The sequence below is a fragment of the Anastrepha ludens genome, chromosome 5 (genome assembly GCF_028408465.1).
Source record: "Anastrepha ludens isolate Willacy chromosome 5, idAnaLude1.1, whole genome shotgun sequence".
Classification (NCBI taxonomy): Eukaryota; Metazoa; Arthropoda; class Insecta; order Diptera; family Tephritidae; genus Anastrepha; species Anastrepha ludens.
In genome coordinates, this window is record NC_071501.1 from 52,711,653 (window position 1) to 52,728,742 (window position 17,090).

Here is a 17,090-nt window from a genome sequence, read left to right on the forward strand (position 1 = left end):
AGCAAAGGAAGATCGAAGCAGATACTAACTAAACCATTTGCATTTATTATAATTAGATTTAAGTATTTTTTATGGAGTACGCATAGTTTTCTGTGCTGCGAATTATTATTTTTTTTTTGTTTTGTTTTTATGTATATGTAAGTAATATATGTATACTAGGTTTTGCAATAAGTTTTGCGGTTCGATAAAAAACGCCACAATTTTATGGTTTGAAATACACTTTATTTTTCAGTATAGTCTCTCTAAATATCAAAACACTTGGTCCAATTTATAAATTCCATCCCTGATGTGAGGCTCTGGAAGGGCTGCAAAGTATTCATTTGATGAAAAATGCTTTCCACGCATGCATTTTTTTAGGTCTGGAAACAGATGGGAGTCGCTAGGGGTCAAACATGGTGAATATGGTATAGGTTTCAACAATTCGTACTTTAGTTCATGGATTTTAGTAGTCATGGTGCATTGTGCTGATGAAAAAGATTTTTTTTTTTTGCGAACTGGGTATTTTTTCACGAATTTTCTCCTTCAGGTAGTCTAAAAGGCTACAATGATAATTAGAATTTATTGTTTTACCAGTTTGTAAGTAATTCACAAACAAAATTCCTTTCTCATCCTAAAAAACTGTCGCTGAAAACTTCTTGGCCAATTTCTGCACACAAACTCGTTTCGGAGCCAAAGAACCAGGTTCATAACCCTCTTTAGCCATTTGTTTTGACTTAAGATCATGGTCATAGACCCAAATCTCATCCATGGTGATGAATCGGCGCACAAATTTCACTTTAGCCTTTCGACAAAACTCTAAGTATTGCTGAGATGCTTTCTAAAACTCAATTCTTGAATCAAAAAAATTAGGATAGTAGCAACGCCCGGTTGGTTGGGCGCCCTCACTTATTTGACTACAAAATTTGTAGAACAACCAGTATATCAATGAAACAGGGCATATCTGCTGTAATTGCAGCAAAATTACTTAAATTTGGTGAAAGTGATAAATCCAAAAAAGAAATGCGAAGAAACACAAATCTGTAACTTTGGACTTTTACAAGTATTTTTAATCCCAAAGAAGAATTCGAAAGTTTCGGTTTCTGTTAAAAAACTGAAAATTATATGGAGAGTACTTAAGGATGTGAATAATTCTGCTGTACAAATGTACAGAGGTACAAAAAAGCATACATACTACATACATATATGAATGTATGTATTTGCTCGTATGTATGTATGCTCTCTTCGTTTTTGTCTGCGACAGTATCGGCGCAAATTCTTGTTAACTACACGCATCCGTTTCCGGGTTAGCTTTCCATACCAAAATGTTAGTAAATACACTCCAGCGAAATGGTCCGGAACTTCCTTACCCACATATGTACACACATATGTTTACAGTTACATATATAAATATGTGTGTAACAAGATGCCTGAAGGACTAACACGCTTAAAAATAATATTTGCCTGCTCACAAGTTTATCAAATAGGCGGCAGGTACGCGCTTTTACCACTTCCTTGCCCCTTATGTTTTTCTTTCACTTGTGAACTTGTAAGCTGTACTTGCTGTTCACAACAAATCGGCCAAATCTTGTGTACGCGGAAAATTGTGTGCAAATTGGAAGCCATTACCTCGCATGTGTTTGGCTGCATAGCGACATATGTATGTACGTACATACTCGTAGAGGAGCGTGTGTGCTTTATTCGATTCTAACGTCTCGTCTCGCTTCGGTATTATACAGATGAATATATGTATGTATGTATATCTACATATTCATTTCACAACTGTTTATGTAAGCAGGCGTTCAAGTGCAAAAATAAATTCGTTATGCACCACCACGTAGCTGTCGATAAAAGAAAATATTTTTGCAAACTATTCGATTTGCGTTCAAACATTTTCATTTCCTTTTGTTGGAAGATTCTATAAAGTGCAATGGATTTGTATTATTTTAAATTCAATGTGGTTTTAAATTTACACATTTCTAACGTTAAGAGAAATTATACGATACATACCACATAATTTTCTCAATTTGACATAAAACTAAGCTGAAAATACCGAAAAATCTAAGATATGTATATGAATTTGATTAACGTAAAGTATAAAGCATGGATCGCAAACTGAAGATATCGCCATTTGCATATAACTTACATGGAGGACTTAGCAGCAGAAATACTCAAGTGAATGTACATACACATTCAATCATGTGGTACCCTTGTATTTGCAAGAAAATTGATGGGTTCAGGAAATGTGATGCGAGACGAAATTTTTTGACGACTTTATCGAACACATTGGTCCTTACAAACACCGAAAATCGAATGAATAAACCAGCCGTTATTTCTCAATTCACTACTCGTTTAGCTATGGAATCATTTTTCAACAAACCAAATACTATCTCTGGGAATAAAAATGCCTAGAAAGTATTCAAAGGGGTGCTAGTCTCCGCATAAGCGGGGCACTAAAGACTACGCCCACGGCAGCGACGAATGTCATGCTGCACCTATCACCGATTGAGGCCTACAGCAAACAGCTGGCGGCGAAATCGGCGCTTAGTTTAAGAGAATCTTCCAACTTAGCTACTAACAGAAGAGGTCACGCAAGAGTACTAGACGAATACCCCTTCCTACATCAAGCGACATACTTTTGTAGCTCAGTGGAGTTGCAATTAAACACATCCTTTACCACAACTTTCCCAACGAGGGAAAATTGGGACAATGGGGTAATGGACAATAAAAGCGGAATCAACATATTTTCTGAAGGTTCCAAGCTAAATGATCAAGTAGGCGGAGGCCTTCATTCTGAAATAATGAATGCCAACATCTCATTCCGGTTACCGGATCAGTACAGTGTATTTCAAGCTGAAATATTGGCTATCAGGGATGGCCTTCTAGCCCTAAACAAAAGTGTCCTCACAACAAGAGATATAAACATATATTCAGATAGTCAATCGGCCCTGAAAGCTTTAAAATCGCCTAATACTAACTCGAAGACAGTAAGAGAATGCATCGACGTTTTGACAGAACTATCACAGTACTTTGTAATAAACCTGCTCTGGGTGGCGAGTCATAGAGACATAGAAGGCAACTGCAAAGCAGATGAACTGGTGAGATTGGGTACCACATTACCGACTCAACCAGACAATGCAAACATACCTATACCTTTAGCAACTTGTAAGATGCTTATATATAAACACACTATCAGTGCTACCAACAGGCTATGGTCTCAGTCCCTGACCTGTGCAACTAGTAGAATGACATTGCCGGAATGGAACATGGGCCGCACAAACCGATTGTTGAAACTAAACAGGAAAAACATGAGAAATCTTCTCGGGGTCCTAACAGGGCATTGTCTGATTGGCAGGCATGTCAGCAGACTGGGAGCGCCCTATAACGACTATTGTAGAAGTTGTAACGACATCGAAGAAGAAGAGACTATAGAACACTTGCTACGCGGGTGCTTGGCTCTGAATAGAAGAAGGTTCAATATTTTAGGAAAAAGCTCTCTGAATAACTTGGCAGAAGTAGCCAATATAAAAATAACAAGTCTTGTTAGATATATCAAAGCCACAGACTCGTTCAATGAGGACGATGTAGAGTGAGGAGAGTATCACAATGGTGGTATCACAATGGGTCTACAGCAGACCTAGGTGTGTCAAACGACAACCACTACACCTACCTACCCTGGGAATATTATTGTCAGCCAACCAACGGGAGCCGATACATTCACAGCGAAAAAAGATTGTCGTTTTAGGCTGCAAGGTGGCAAAAATTTTCGACTATTGTATTGTTTTCAAAATCTTGCCGTCCGCTAAACTTAGTCCCGAAATACAGTTGCTTGGTAACTGAACGAAAAACTTTGTGTTCTCTGTCGTTTTTGAAATAACTTACCTCTAAAAATTAAATGTACAAAAGACAACTTGCACTTCACACATAAATTGCTTCGTTACCTTGCCGAATATTCCTGAATGTACTCAATTGATTTCTCATTATTTCAATCAATTCCAACTAATCCCTACTACTACTCTTCCTATTTTTATCTTTTTCTTCTTTCTGTAGTATCTCCCACGGCTTCAACACCATTACTACTAATTTAATTTTAACATTATTGTTAATTCTTCTATCTAGTGGACTATTCTTAAGGACAATCATTACAAAAAGCATAGGATGTAAGTTTCACTTTAATAAATAAACAAACATAAAGTCAAAATACCATGACTGAATGATCCCAGATCTTTGTTTCTTATCATCAACTTAGGAGTTTTTCAAAGGTCTTTATGCTTAAGTCTCAAAAATTTTTCTAATTCTATAAGATTATATTGCTTTAATATATGGAAATCAAAAGAAAGAAGAATGTTGAGGAAATACAAAAGTAGTTTTTTTTTATTTTTATTATAACGGGTGATTTCTTAGCTATTATCTTTTTAAACAGCTGGTTTAAACAGCTGACGCACGTTTCGTGTTTTGTTTCACTGTCAAACATCTTCAGTTTGGTCTATAATTTAACCAGAATCGTCTTACAAACGAACAACGCTTGCAAATAATAGAATTTTATTATAAAAACTCGTATTCTGTTAAGAAAGTTTATCGCGCGCTTCTTCCATATTATGGTCAGTTTAATAGACCCACTGAAGTAGCTATTCGAGCTTTTGTGACTAAATTTAGAACCAAATTTACATTATTGGACATCAAACAACCAATAAGCTTACGTAGAGTGCGAACTGAAGAAAATATGGCAGCTGTATCGGCCAGTGTTAATGATGACCATCAATTAGCCTTGATCATAAAGCCAGAAGAATTGCAAGAGCTACCAATGTATCCAGAAAAGGTCACAGTTTGGTGCGGTGTATGGGCTGGAGGTATCATTGGACCTTACTTCGTCAAAGATGCAGCGAATCGTAATGTAACTGTGAAGGGTGAGCCTACCGTGAAATGATATTGAACTTTTTTTTGCCCAAAATGCAAACTTGCATGCTCGACTTGTGGTTTCAGCAAGACGGTGCCACATGCCACACAGCACCCTTAACAATGGACTTGTTGAGAGGCGAGTTCGGTGAACATTTTATTTCACGTTCGGTACCTGTCAATTGGCCACCCAGATCGTGCGATATAACGCCTTTAGATTATCTTTTGTGAGGCTATGTTAAAGCTCATGTCTATTCAGACAAGCCTGCTGCATTCATTTTTATCATTTACTAAAACACGACTTTCAAAGAAAATGGCTCATATTACCAAATTAATCAAAACAATTTTTTTTTATGCATGTAGTTTTTTTTTTATCAAGTAATTCATGCCCTGCTTAGGAAAGCCCCAAATTTTTAAAAGGATAATTATTATCAATAACTATTGCCGAAAAAGTGCTACGCTTATAAGCATTTTTATTGAAAAGGAATAATGCAAAAAAGTTTGGGAATTCCGAATAAAAATGTTAAGGAACTCAAGTTTTGCTTTCCGGTTTTTGTAATTCGTTACAGAAAAGTTCTCGTCCGCCTTAGCCGAATGGCTTGGAGCGTGCCTACCATTCAGTAATGTCCGTGTTCGAAGCCAGAACATGGAACACCAAATGATAGCAAAAGTTTTTTCAAACAGCGGTCGTCTTTCAACAGGCATATTTCTGCTAAGCAAAAGTGTAGTCCCCACATTTGTGGAACAACATCAAGACGCACACCACAAATAAGAGAAGAAGCTCGGTGAAACAACTTGAACTTTATTATACCAAACTTTAATGAGCTATAGAATTTCACATTTGAAATTTTTTCAGAAATTCTGATTAAAAAGTTTGAAATTTGGATGGTAGTTTGTCAAAGTTCGAAACTTTGCTTTATATGGTTTCTGTAGTAGTATAAAGTATATTTTTTGTATAAAATTCATTAAAATTAAAAAATAAAATAAACGTTAACTATATATTATATACATTTATATATTTGGAAAGGTTTGACTGTACATATACACGCCCATGTAATTACCGCCTACATCCTTCGTTAGGTTTGTGGCCGACCTTCTTGTCGCACTTGATGACTTCAGAATAGTAATTGATGACTTTACATATATAAACTAATTATTTAAACAGAAAACAAATGTCTTCGAATTTAAAAATATAGATCAAATCTGCACGGCTGAACAACAAATTCAGAATCCATTTCACTGTGCGCTGGCTAAGTTGTTTACTGTCGATTTGAAAAATATGCTAGTAAGCAGAAGATTGAAGGCGAATTTAAAAACAATCGCTTTCGAATCGACTACTTAATAGTACAATTTTTCGTTAATTTATGATAAAATCGTCACACTGATTTTCACTTCTCACTTTCCACTTCTTTTCATAAATTCGAGTTCAATTAAATGCAGTATAAAATTTACTTATATAAAGCAGTTAACAAGAGGCAATGTTTTTAAAATCAATTGCCTACTTCTTTACTACTTAATGCAAACAAATTTTCAAGTATTACACCTCTGTCGATGACTCGAGCTATTTGGTACACCGTTCTGTTGATCAACCAGACTGGGAATGATGATTTTTCCCGAACTCCGCTGTAATTTATATGCAAAAGGCTCAATTACTTTACACGCGGAATTACTCAGTATTTAGAAAGTGATCTTTGACACAAACTTTATATTGTTTGATCGATACTTTGCGAGATATCGATCACTGCAGCCTTCGACCAAGGAAATAATGGATTTCATTTTCATCGAATAATATTTGTAACTTCATTAACTACGAAAATTTGTAATCATGAGAACAATGAAAATTTTAACAGATTTTTTTGGAAAAAGTTTATAAATAAAAAGTTCATAGTGTAAATTGTGATTATTGTCGATTTGAAAAATATGCTAGTAAGCAGAAGATTGAAGGCGAATTTAAAAACAATCGCTTTCGAATCGACTACTTAATAGTACAATTTTTCGTTAATTTATGATAAAATCGTCGCACTGATTTTCACTTCTCACCTTCCAGTTTTTCCAATAATCTCGAATTCAGTTAAATGTAGTATAAAATTTACTTATATAAAGTAGTTAACAAGAGGCAATGTTTTTAAAATCAACTGCTTACTTCTTTACTACTTAATACAAACAAATTTTGAAGTATTACACCTCTGTCACCTCTGTCGATGACTCGAGCTATTTGGTACACCGTTCTGTTGATCAACCAGACTGGGAATGATGACTTTCCCCCAACTCCGGTCTAATTTATATGCAAAAGGCTCAATTACTTCACACGCTGAGTTCCTCAGCAGGTAGAAAGTGATCTTTGACACAAATAACTCATTCTAATCGTCAGCGCTGACATAAGTAACCAATTCTGAGCCTTATCAGTTAGGTGCATATGATTTTTTGTTCTATCGACCTTTATCGCTTTTGGTATTGTTTACGCATGCGCTCACTGCCTTTCTGTACTTTTACAAATAATTGACGGTGCATTATTCAAGAACTAAGGCTGTTTACTCACTATTGTTGTGTGCTAAATCATTATAAAATTATCACTAAGTAAATATTTTTGATTTTGTTTGTTCATATGTCAGCCAAGATATGTCAGGAAAGAATGTGTACTAATTGTCATTGTCAACAAAATATAATTTTAATTCTTCTTTTAAAATCAGCTCAAAACATCAATGCATACAAGCATGTGCTTTTAGTGACAGCGTGTCAATAAATCTTAATCTGTTACTCCTAATCCGTTTCGTGCAAAACCGGTTGCATTTTTTCTTTTTTTTTTGTAGTCTAAAATCATGTCGAAGCATGAAACAAGCCTACCGTAGTTTATCTAATACGAATATGATATCAGAAATGTCTTATTTTTCGAAAGGGAAAATAAGGATTAGTCCGAGGCAAAGATATGGGCTAAATATTTACCCAGCTGGGTTAGGAAAATTGAATAATTTCATCCAATCTCGTTGTAGAGGGTGGTTAAGTTTTAAAGGCCGGTGTTGATTTTGAATAAAATACAATTTTTTTAGAAAATTATTGTAATTTCTTTTTATTATGATAATATTGGTATGGCTCAATTACATATGGAGCAAAATATTGCCCAAATGGCCGCCGCTGCCTCGCCGGCACACCTCCATCCGATGGTCCAAATTTTCAATGACGCTGAGGCATAATTGAGGTTCTATGCCGTTAATGTGCCAAATTCTCTCATCCTTTAGCTCTTGAATTGTTGCTGGCTTATCGACGTACACCTTTTCTTTCAAATAACCCTAAAAAAAGAAGTCCAACGGTGTCAAATCACATGATCTTGGGGGCCAATTGACCTCGGCGCGATGTGAGATTATTCGGCCATCAAATTTTTCGCGCAAGATAGACATTGTTTCGTTAACTGTGTGACAAGTGGCACCGTCCTCTTGAAATCACATATCGTCCACATCCATATCTTCCGATTCGGGCCATAAAAAGTTCGTTATCATCTCACGATAGCGAACACTATTCACAGTAACTGCCTGACCGGCCCCCATTTCGGAAAAAATACGGCCCAATGATGCCGCTGGCCCATAAACTGCACCAAACAGTCACTCTTTGTGGATGCATTGGTTTTTCGGCAATCACTCTTGGATTATTATTCACCCAAATGCGGCAATTCAGGCAGAATTGACGAATCCACTGAGGTGAAAATGTGCCTCATCACTGAAGATAATTTTCTTCGAAAATTGGTCATTCACTGTTGCCATTTGAACGCCCGTTTTCATAATAAGCCTGAATAACTTTAACGCGTTGCTCGATTATGTATCTTTCCATGGTTCAAATTGAGTTAGTCTGAAATTGAAAAATGTCAAACGAAATGCAAAAAAAGCTTGACGTTTGGGTGTGGTTTACATTCAACATCGGCCTTTAAAATTGTGTCGAGTCTTTTTCGTTTGCCCCCAAGTCAAACGCCCTCAAAGTTACGCAGACTTCTCAAAAGCATTCGACAAAGTATTTCGACAAATCTTCAGTAATATACTTACGTGGTTGGGCATTCAATCGGTCATTTTGTGTTGGCTTAACTTATAATTGTGTAATAGACTTTGTGCTATTACAATATGAAGATGGACTTATCTCGAGCCTTTTTGTTGGTTCTTCTGGGGTACCACAAGTCAATGTTCTTGGTCCGCTTCTTTTCGTACTTTTTATATATGACACCAGTAGTGCGAAATTCCTTACGGAGATGACTTGTGTGTTTTTGAAAATTAAAAGCCCTTTGGCTGTTACTAACCTTATCTGATCTGTATACTGTATAGAGATTCATATTACGCCGTTTATTAGACCAATCTTGAATATTCTATTTTCATATGAGGAAAATCCAATCAGCTTGCCACCAATAGGATGGACAAATGTTTCTTAAATTCGCTCTTCGCTCTTTAAACTTGAGAGAACCGTACCGTCTTATCCTTCCCATCTATTACTTAAAAATAAATAAATAATTGTGCTGGATTATTTGACCAAACACCAAGTAAATACCATCGTGCAAGCACTGTATTCACCTGATATGGCCCTGTGCGACTTCTTTTTGTTTCCCAAGTTGAAGTTACCACTTCGTGGAAAGAGATTTCAGTCGACAGAGGAGATCAAAGAGAATGCGGCGTAGAAGCTGAAGGACATCCCTTCGTCGGCCTACCAGGGGTGCATGGAGGACTGGGTTAAACGTTGGCGCATATGTGTTGCTTCAGACGGGTTATATTTTGAAGGAGATAAAATAAATTTGCCTGAAATTTAAGTCTGTTTTGTTTTATTTAAACATTCCCCGTACTTTCTGATCATACACCATAATCCTAGATTTTAAGTATTTGATCAAATTTCTATATTTTTCTCATCTATAGGTTTATATATCGTAATTCAACTGGAATTTTATCCGGTTCTACGGATTTATTATTTTTGAGAAACTGATTGGTTTTAACACCTCTTCTTTTGTGATGCTTTGTTCAGAAAATATATCATTTCTTATACTAATATCCAAGTCTTGCCTGGATTCATCATCTCACACCTCCCGTGCCATTTTCCTGCTCTATCCAGACGCCAGATTTACCATTTTAAGTAGACAATCTGTTAATGAATTGGGATGTTCTAAAAGTTTTTGGGTTTAGTAGAGATTAGTACAAGTTCCCCTCGCGGCATCACAATGAGCTATGAGGCTGAGTGTGCCGCACAGAGTAAATATAATGGAAGCAAAAAAAATTTAGCATACAGATTATAAATAATTAAGGAAAATAAACTGAATGCGACGTCACCCAAAAGAATGATAAGTTTAGTTAGCTCTTCTTTTCTCCATAGTAATGTCATGATTTTTTAGTGAAAGTGTTGGTTGGTTTAAGTAGTGATTCTTTCAGAATCCAACTAGCGCTTCCGCTTCATTTTGTTGCCACATCCTCGTTACTACTTTGTTTACCAGTTCTTTACAGCACGACTATATCCAGTCTGTGCGGTTCAGGAACCTTTTCAGGTTGTTGACATCTAAGCCAGACAGCTGTTCCAGACTCTCGAACAACGGTTTTCCCAGGGTTAACATTCTGTCCTTCCATAGGACAGGGCATTCGCAGAGGAAATGGAAGATTGTTTCCTTTTTCTCCGGTTGTTTACAACTGTGACAGTATGTGTTGTGAGGGATGCCCATTGTGGCTGCTTGTTCTCCCAAGCAAAAGCCAGTTATGACTGCCGTTAGTCTCCAAGCGTCCCGTCGTTTCATGTTTATCAATGTTGACGATTGCTTAAGGTTGTAGCTGGGCCATAACGTTCTGCTAATTTTGCATTTCATCTGGTCTATCCATCTACAATTCTTCAAGAGCGTTATTCATGGCAGATCCCCTTCTTGCCAGTTCATCCGCTTTTTCATTACCTTTGATGCTCCGATGTCCCGGGACCCAGATTAAGGTAACTTTATGGTTTTCGCACTTTAGAGGTTGTTGTATCCGAACACAGTGCCTGTATTGCAGGTTGACTATCCGAAAAAATTGCGATATTGCCCTTAAAAGAGGGATCTGCGATTAGTTGCCTACAAGCTTCCCCAATCGCCAGTACTTCCGCCTGAAAGAGACTGCAAACATTAGGAAGACGCACAGATCTTTAAGTTTTAAGTGTATGAGAACATATACAGGGTTCGATCAACCGAATCGGCTTGTGGGGGAAAATGATCATTGGACCTTCCCCTTCCACTAGAATCCGGTCCCAGTTCGCTGGCAACAGCAGTGCAGTCAACATCGCTCCGCGCGTGAAAGCTGTTTTAAAAGTGTGTTAGGATTTTGCAGTAGCGAAAATGCAGCGATCGTTGGAGCAACGTTACTCGATCAAATTTTGCGTAAAGCTAAGCAGTTTGTACCCCCAAGAAGCGCTGTAAACACGGCATTTTTACAAAGAAGGGCTCCTTCGGCTGAAAAACCGCGTAGCCCGGGGTTCGGCCCGACCTCGTCAACAATTGGACCCTTCATCACGACAATGCGCCGGCGCACACCGCCTTCCTCTGCACCTCTGCATTAGCCAAGATGGGGATTCCGGTGCTTCTCCACCCTCTCTACAGCCCAGATCTGCCCCCTCCGGGCTTCTTCTTGTTCCCGCGCCTGGAAAGAAAGCTGAAGGAGAGGCGTTTCGACTCCATCGAGGCGATCCAAAAAACTGTGACAGCCGAATTGAACGCGATTCCGGCGGATGAGTTTAAAAAATGTTTCCTGCAGTGGAAGCTACCAGCGGTGTATTGACGGTCAAGGGTCCTATTTTGAAGAATATTAGTTGTATAAGCCAAAAGGTTTAATAAAACTGCTTAAAAAAAATAAGGCTCATTACTTTTCAATCAAACCCTGTACCAGCTCCAACACCACAATCCATTTTTCTGTCATCTGTATAGACTTATTCTATTCTATTCTTTCTGAGATGGAAAGAGAGTGACAATAGTGTAAAAGTGTAGTTAGAAATGATTTGTTAAAAATATGTGTAAGTGTTTTCTGTCTAATGGATCACTTATAATACTTGAGATAAATTCTGTCCTCCCACTCCTTGTATATGTGCGAAATCAATGCTGACTTTATATAAATTTTCCCAGGTATTAAGCAGTTGAGGAAAAATTGTCGGCCGCCCCAGATTGCTTCAATAAACTCTGTTATCTGTTATGCCACAAGCATTGTCAATAGAAATAACGCAAATGTTTGCTGTCTCTACCACAAAATAATAAAATAAATCGATAATTTAAAAATAATTAATAAATGTTTATTTATTATTTTTTTTCTTTTTTTATAAATTCGTATTTGGGTCACCCTTTATTCAGCCATCAAAGAGGCATATAAGCAATCGACTTAAGTCAGTAAATAAAATTAGACTGTCAACAAATCAATAAGGACAAAATTAAAGCTAATTAAAAGATCACTTTGACTTATGGTTTTGATAAGGCATAGAATGAAAATTGATATAATAAGGCAAAGAAACTGACAATGAGGAGATGTACAAATGAATGGAAAGATACAAAATGGAGAATAGAAGAAATAAAGAAGCAGTGATATTAGGGGCAATCGAGCATTGAAAGAAATGACAATGATGGCGAAAAGACGCGTAAGCTCATGAAGGAATTTAACATGGTTTCAGGAAGGCTGGATGGGAGGCAAATGCGTTACGTATGAAAAACTTATGGGGCGTAAATTGGGGGCTTAACTGCAGGCATTATTAGATGACTAAGGACAACATAGACAATGGCAATGAGCAGATAAATTTAGTGACAACGGCAATAACAATAAAAATATTGATAGAATAACAGTATTGTTACAGTCAAATCAAAAGCAGTCACACAATAGTGCTAGGAATATGAAGGGGGAATCAATGAGAGACGGATCCCATCTAAAAACAATGCGCTTACTGTCTTGCTGTCAAAAATCAAGCTGATAATGACATGAAAATAATGTCGAAAATATATACATACATATGTATGCATATATGTTCACTTCACAAAATATATAAATAGAAAACAAATCGTATGTATGTGAGAAAGTTTGCGTGTATGTATGTGTGAATGCCAGCGTCATTACAAATGATGATGAAGATAAAATATAAGTAGATGAAGATGACAAAAGCGAAGACAAAGTTTGACAAAGGAGACATTGAAGTGACAAGACCGACATTCAAACAGTAGGCAACACAGCAGGAGGACTACAATCCGCCCCTTGCAGTGCCACTATGCCAGCGGATGGGGACATTTTAAGTATGTTATAAACAACTATGTAGGCATGTATTTATATTTATATTTATGTTTGTTAACCTTCTTTGGCTGGTCATTCAACGGTGAATTTTTGTAAGGACACCCACTAACAAAACGTGCCAGTAATTTATATTCAGTCGACCGGACAACGATTCAATCCATTCCAAGATTTTCAAAAAAAGTACTTGGAACTCAAATTATGACATGCTTGTTCCTATTTTGATTGACTGTGCAACAAAAATCAACAAAAATGAATTGTCTGCTATTAGGCAGCAACTGCATTTCTTCTCTCTACCCTAGTAAGTACCATCTCGCTTTTACCTTCGATTCTACTACACTCAACCTGCCTGCACACCTTTTCTCCTCCTTCTCAAGCTTATTTTGAGAACTTATCATCAATCTTTGCACTTCAACACCTGCAGCCTGTAATTGTTGATGATGGGCAAGATTCACTCCTTCTGCTTCCGCGCTGTAACTCAGCCATAGACATCCGTTGCCCTCGAATTGTGAGTTTGTGTGTGGCTTGACACTGATGGGGGTGTTCGCCATTCAAACAGTTGACAGCTGTTTGGCGCTTTATTGTTGTAGATATATTTTAGTTCATTATTTATTATGCCTGCGTTTAAGTGATGAGCGAAATTATTATGAATTATAGCAGATCGCTGAACTAAGAAGTGTTAGTAGGTGCAATTTTTATGAGGTGGATTGGGTTTTGTGGAAATTTGTATGCATTTTTGTTAGACTCCTTTAGAACCTTGCAGACATTGATTTTGAAAAAAAAAACAAAAAGTTTTGTTCTAGGCGATTTCGATTCAACAAGTACAACAATTTAGTGGGCTATTGTCAAATTTCAGCCGAAAGAATGAGAGGTTAAGAAAGTACAAATACTCTCACTTTTCTGCTTCCTTGAATATCTACACCGTTTCCAGCTGGCCGACAGCCCTTTTTGCCCGAGTGGCTCGAATACATTCGAGAGCGCAGAACATGTGGCCTTTCACTGCAGACGCTTCAATGAAGAACGAGCAATGCTGGCGAAGGCATTCGAACACGCGCCATCCCACGCAAGATTTGTCCAGGATATGTGCTTGACCATCACTAAATGGGACGCCGCAGAAAACGTTCGCGGCTACAGTCGTGACGAGGCTCAACCGCATTGACTGGGAAAGGAAAGCCCAGAAACGACAGTAGCAGTTGCTACTGCAGCAACAACCGCCGCAGCAGCAGTAGACGCAAAAAAATAGACTAAGTATTCAATACTATTAAGATACTAAATTAATTAGGTAGCAAGACCAGCCAGATTATTTTTTATGCAATGTACTTAAACCAACTAAGTCATAATTCGACAGTTCTTAGGAGAAAAGGAAGGGGGAAAAATACGAAACAACCTTATAAATGTAAAGCCTATTCGTTGATTACAAAGTTTTTGGTACCTTTGCTAGCAGGTAGACAGTGGAGACGAACTGTTTTGACAAACCGACGACAGACACAGACGCTTGAGCCAAACACTCACAACAGTACCGAACTGAAGACAAGACAATAGTTTGTGAGTATCGGACTATTGCATTTTCTCCGATGTTTAATGCCCCCCACAACCGCTTTCGAAGCCAGTGGGGGGAGTGAATATTATCGATGGCGTAAAATCTCCATACGCCCACAGCTGCGGAACCTGGACGCAGGAACCTGTTGTGTCAGTAGACATAAACGCGGCTCCACCTTGAAGAAATGCTAACGCGGTTCCATGGTGGAAATCAGCCGAGGAGGAGGAATGTTATAGTGTTAGTGGGAGCATGCCCTACATACCATTTGTGACGGCACCTTTGATGATGTTTCAGACATTTTGATTTACACCTCCTGGCTAAAAAAAAATACCCTCACTTTTACAATCAGGCGCCGATCAGCTCGTAAAACAACACCACTTTGTGCCAAATGTACCAAAACGTTATCCAAAAGCATTTATTTTAGCCCAAGTTTTAAAGTTAAAATTTTACACTTCCCTCTAATATGAACTGTTTAGCTTTCTGAACTATCGAAAGCAACTCTTATTAATTTTTTTGTAAGTTGGAGGTATTTAATCTGTAGTTGTATACAACCAGAAAAAGTATATTTCAAATTTAAAAAAATTAATTTCTCTTAATTTCCAATGGAAATGGAAATTTTCCATTATTTTTTAAAGATGTGCCAAATTCTTCCATTAATTAAATTGCCCTTTTTGCAGTACCATTCGAAATATTAATTCTTGCAGCGGCTACGCTGGCTGGGTCATGTCGTCCGAATGGATACAAACGCTCCGGCTCCGAAAGTATTCGATGCGGTACCAGCTGGTGGTAGCAGAGTTAGAGGAAGGTCTCCTCTGCGTTGGAAAGATCAGGTGGAGGAGGACTTGGCTTCACTTGGTGTGTCCAATTGGCGCCGGTTAGCACGAGAAAGAAACGACGGGTGCGCTTTGTTAAACTCGACCAAAATCGCGTAAACGGTTATCGCACGAATTAAGAAGAAGAAGAAGTATGGTTTTTCCTTTGTTAAAAAATCATTCTCATCGAGATCAGCCTGCAGAAATGAAACGAAAGAAATTCAAGTATACAAAATATTTAGTTAATAAACTGTCTTTAATACATCATTCACATAATTTTGTATTTATTACAAGATGTTAAACTTTTTGCAAATAGCGCCTTACGTGAATTATATGTGACACTTAAGGACTAAAGTAGACTACATTACACAAACAGACAAGTAAGTGCGCGCGGATTTCCATTATCCACATTTTTTTTTATTTAGTCAAACAGAACAGCCTAGATCCCTGAAAACGTCAACAACGCTATGTGGGAGACAATCTCCAGCACATGTAATACAGCACACCTAGGCACTCGCGGAGCCAAGTCATAATAGCTCGTGGAGTGGTCACTGTAGTAGAAAGGCTCAGAATAGGTAACAATGCCCCCATGCTTTGGCCAACATTCAGACCTAATCATAAATTTCCGGCAGAATAAAGGCAAATAGATGTTTTTCACATAATTGGCAACCCGATCTCTTAGACCGTTATAGTCCTCCTCAAGAGCTCTCCGAGTAGTAACATTTATGTTTCGATTTGTGCATACATCCAGGAAATTGCCTGTTCCTCATTTTAACGTACGAAGAAAGAGCGAAAGTGCGCCTCATCCTCAATGCACAATATAAATACCTCGGAAAATTACTCGTATTACTCGAAGCAGCAAAACCAGTCAGCAAAAGGGACCCACTACTCACACTCAATCCATTCTAAGATCAGTTAGGCCTGCTATGCGTGAACAAACGTCTCACCTACTACTAAGCTATAATGAACTTCATCAGATTGTTATCCCAGATAATTCAAACCCCTGTTCCCTGCTCCTTGATTCCCTACTCATAATATACTTCACGCCGAAAGGCCGCTGATAATTCGCATGGTCCAACAGGGATTCTACATCCCATACCTCAAGAAAAAAATAAAGACGTGCATATTTCGTAGCAAAACGTGCACGATCTTCAAACAAAAAATGAAATCGCTATTCAACCGCTCATATGTGCGGTCTTGTTGAGATTCTGTCTCAAACATTAATTGTGATTTTTTAACATTAATAATAACATACACAAAATAGCATATGGAGAAATAATTTTACTCTAACATATAAAAATAATAAAAAAATAATTAGCGCGTACACTTTTGAGTACTCCTCCTATGAACTTCTCCTCATATTTGTGGTGTGTGTCTTGATTTTTTTCCACAAATGGAGGGACCTACAGTTTTAAGCCAGCTCCGAACGCCAGATAGTTTTTTTCGGAGGTTTGCCATTGCCTGCAAAAGGGATATACTTTATATGTTGGATATGGAACGAATCGATTCATAAATGCGATCGGTTAAAGTGAACCTTCTATTGAAGGTCTCGATATAAACTACCATTACTCATCCTACCATCTACTTTAATTAACTATAATAAATCAAATCAGTTAAAGCATTCAGAAGTGC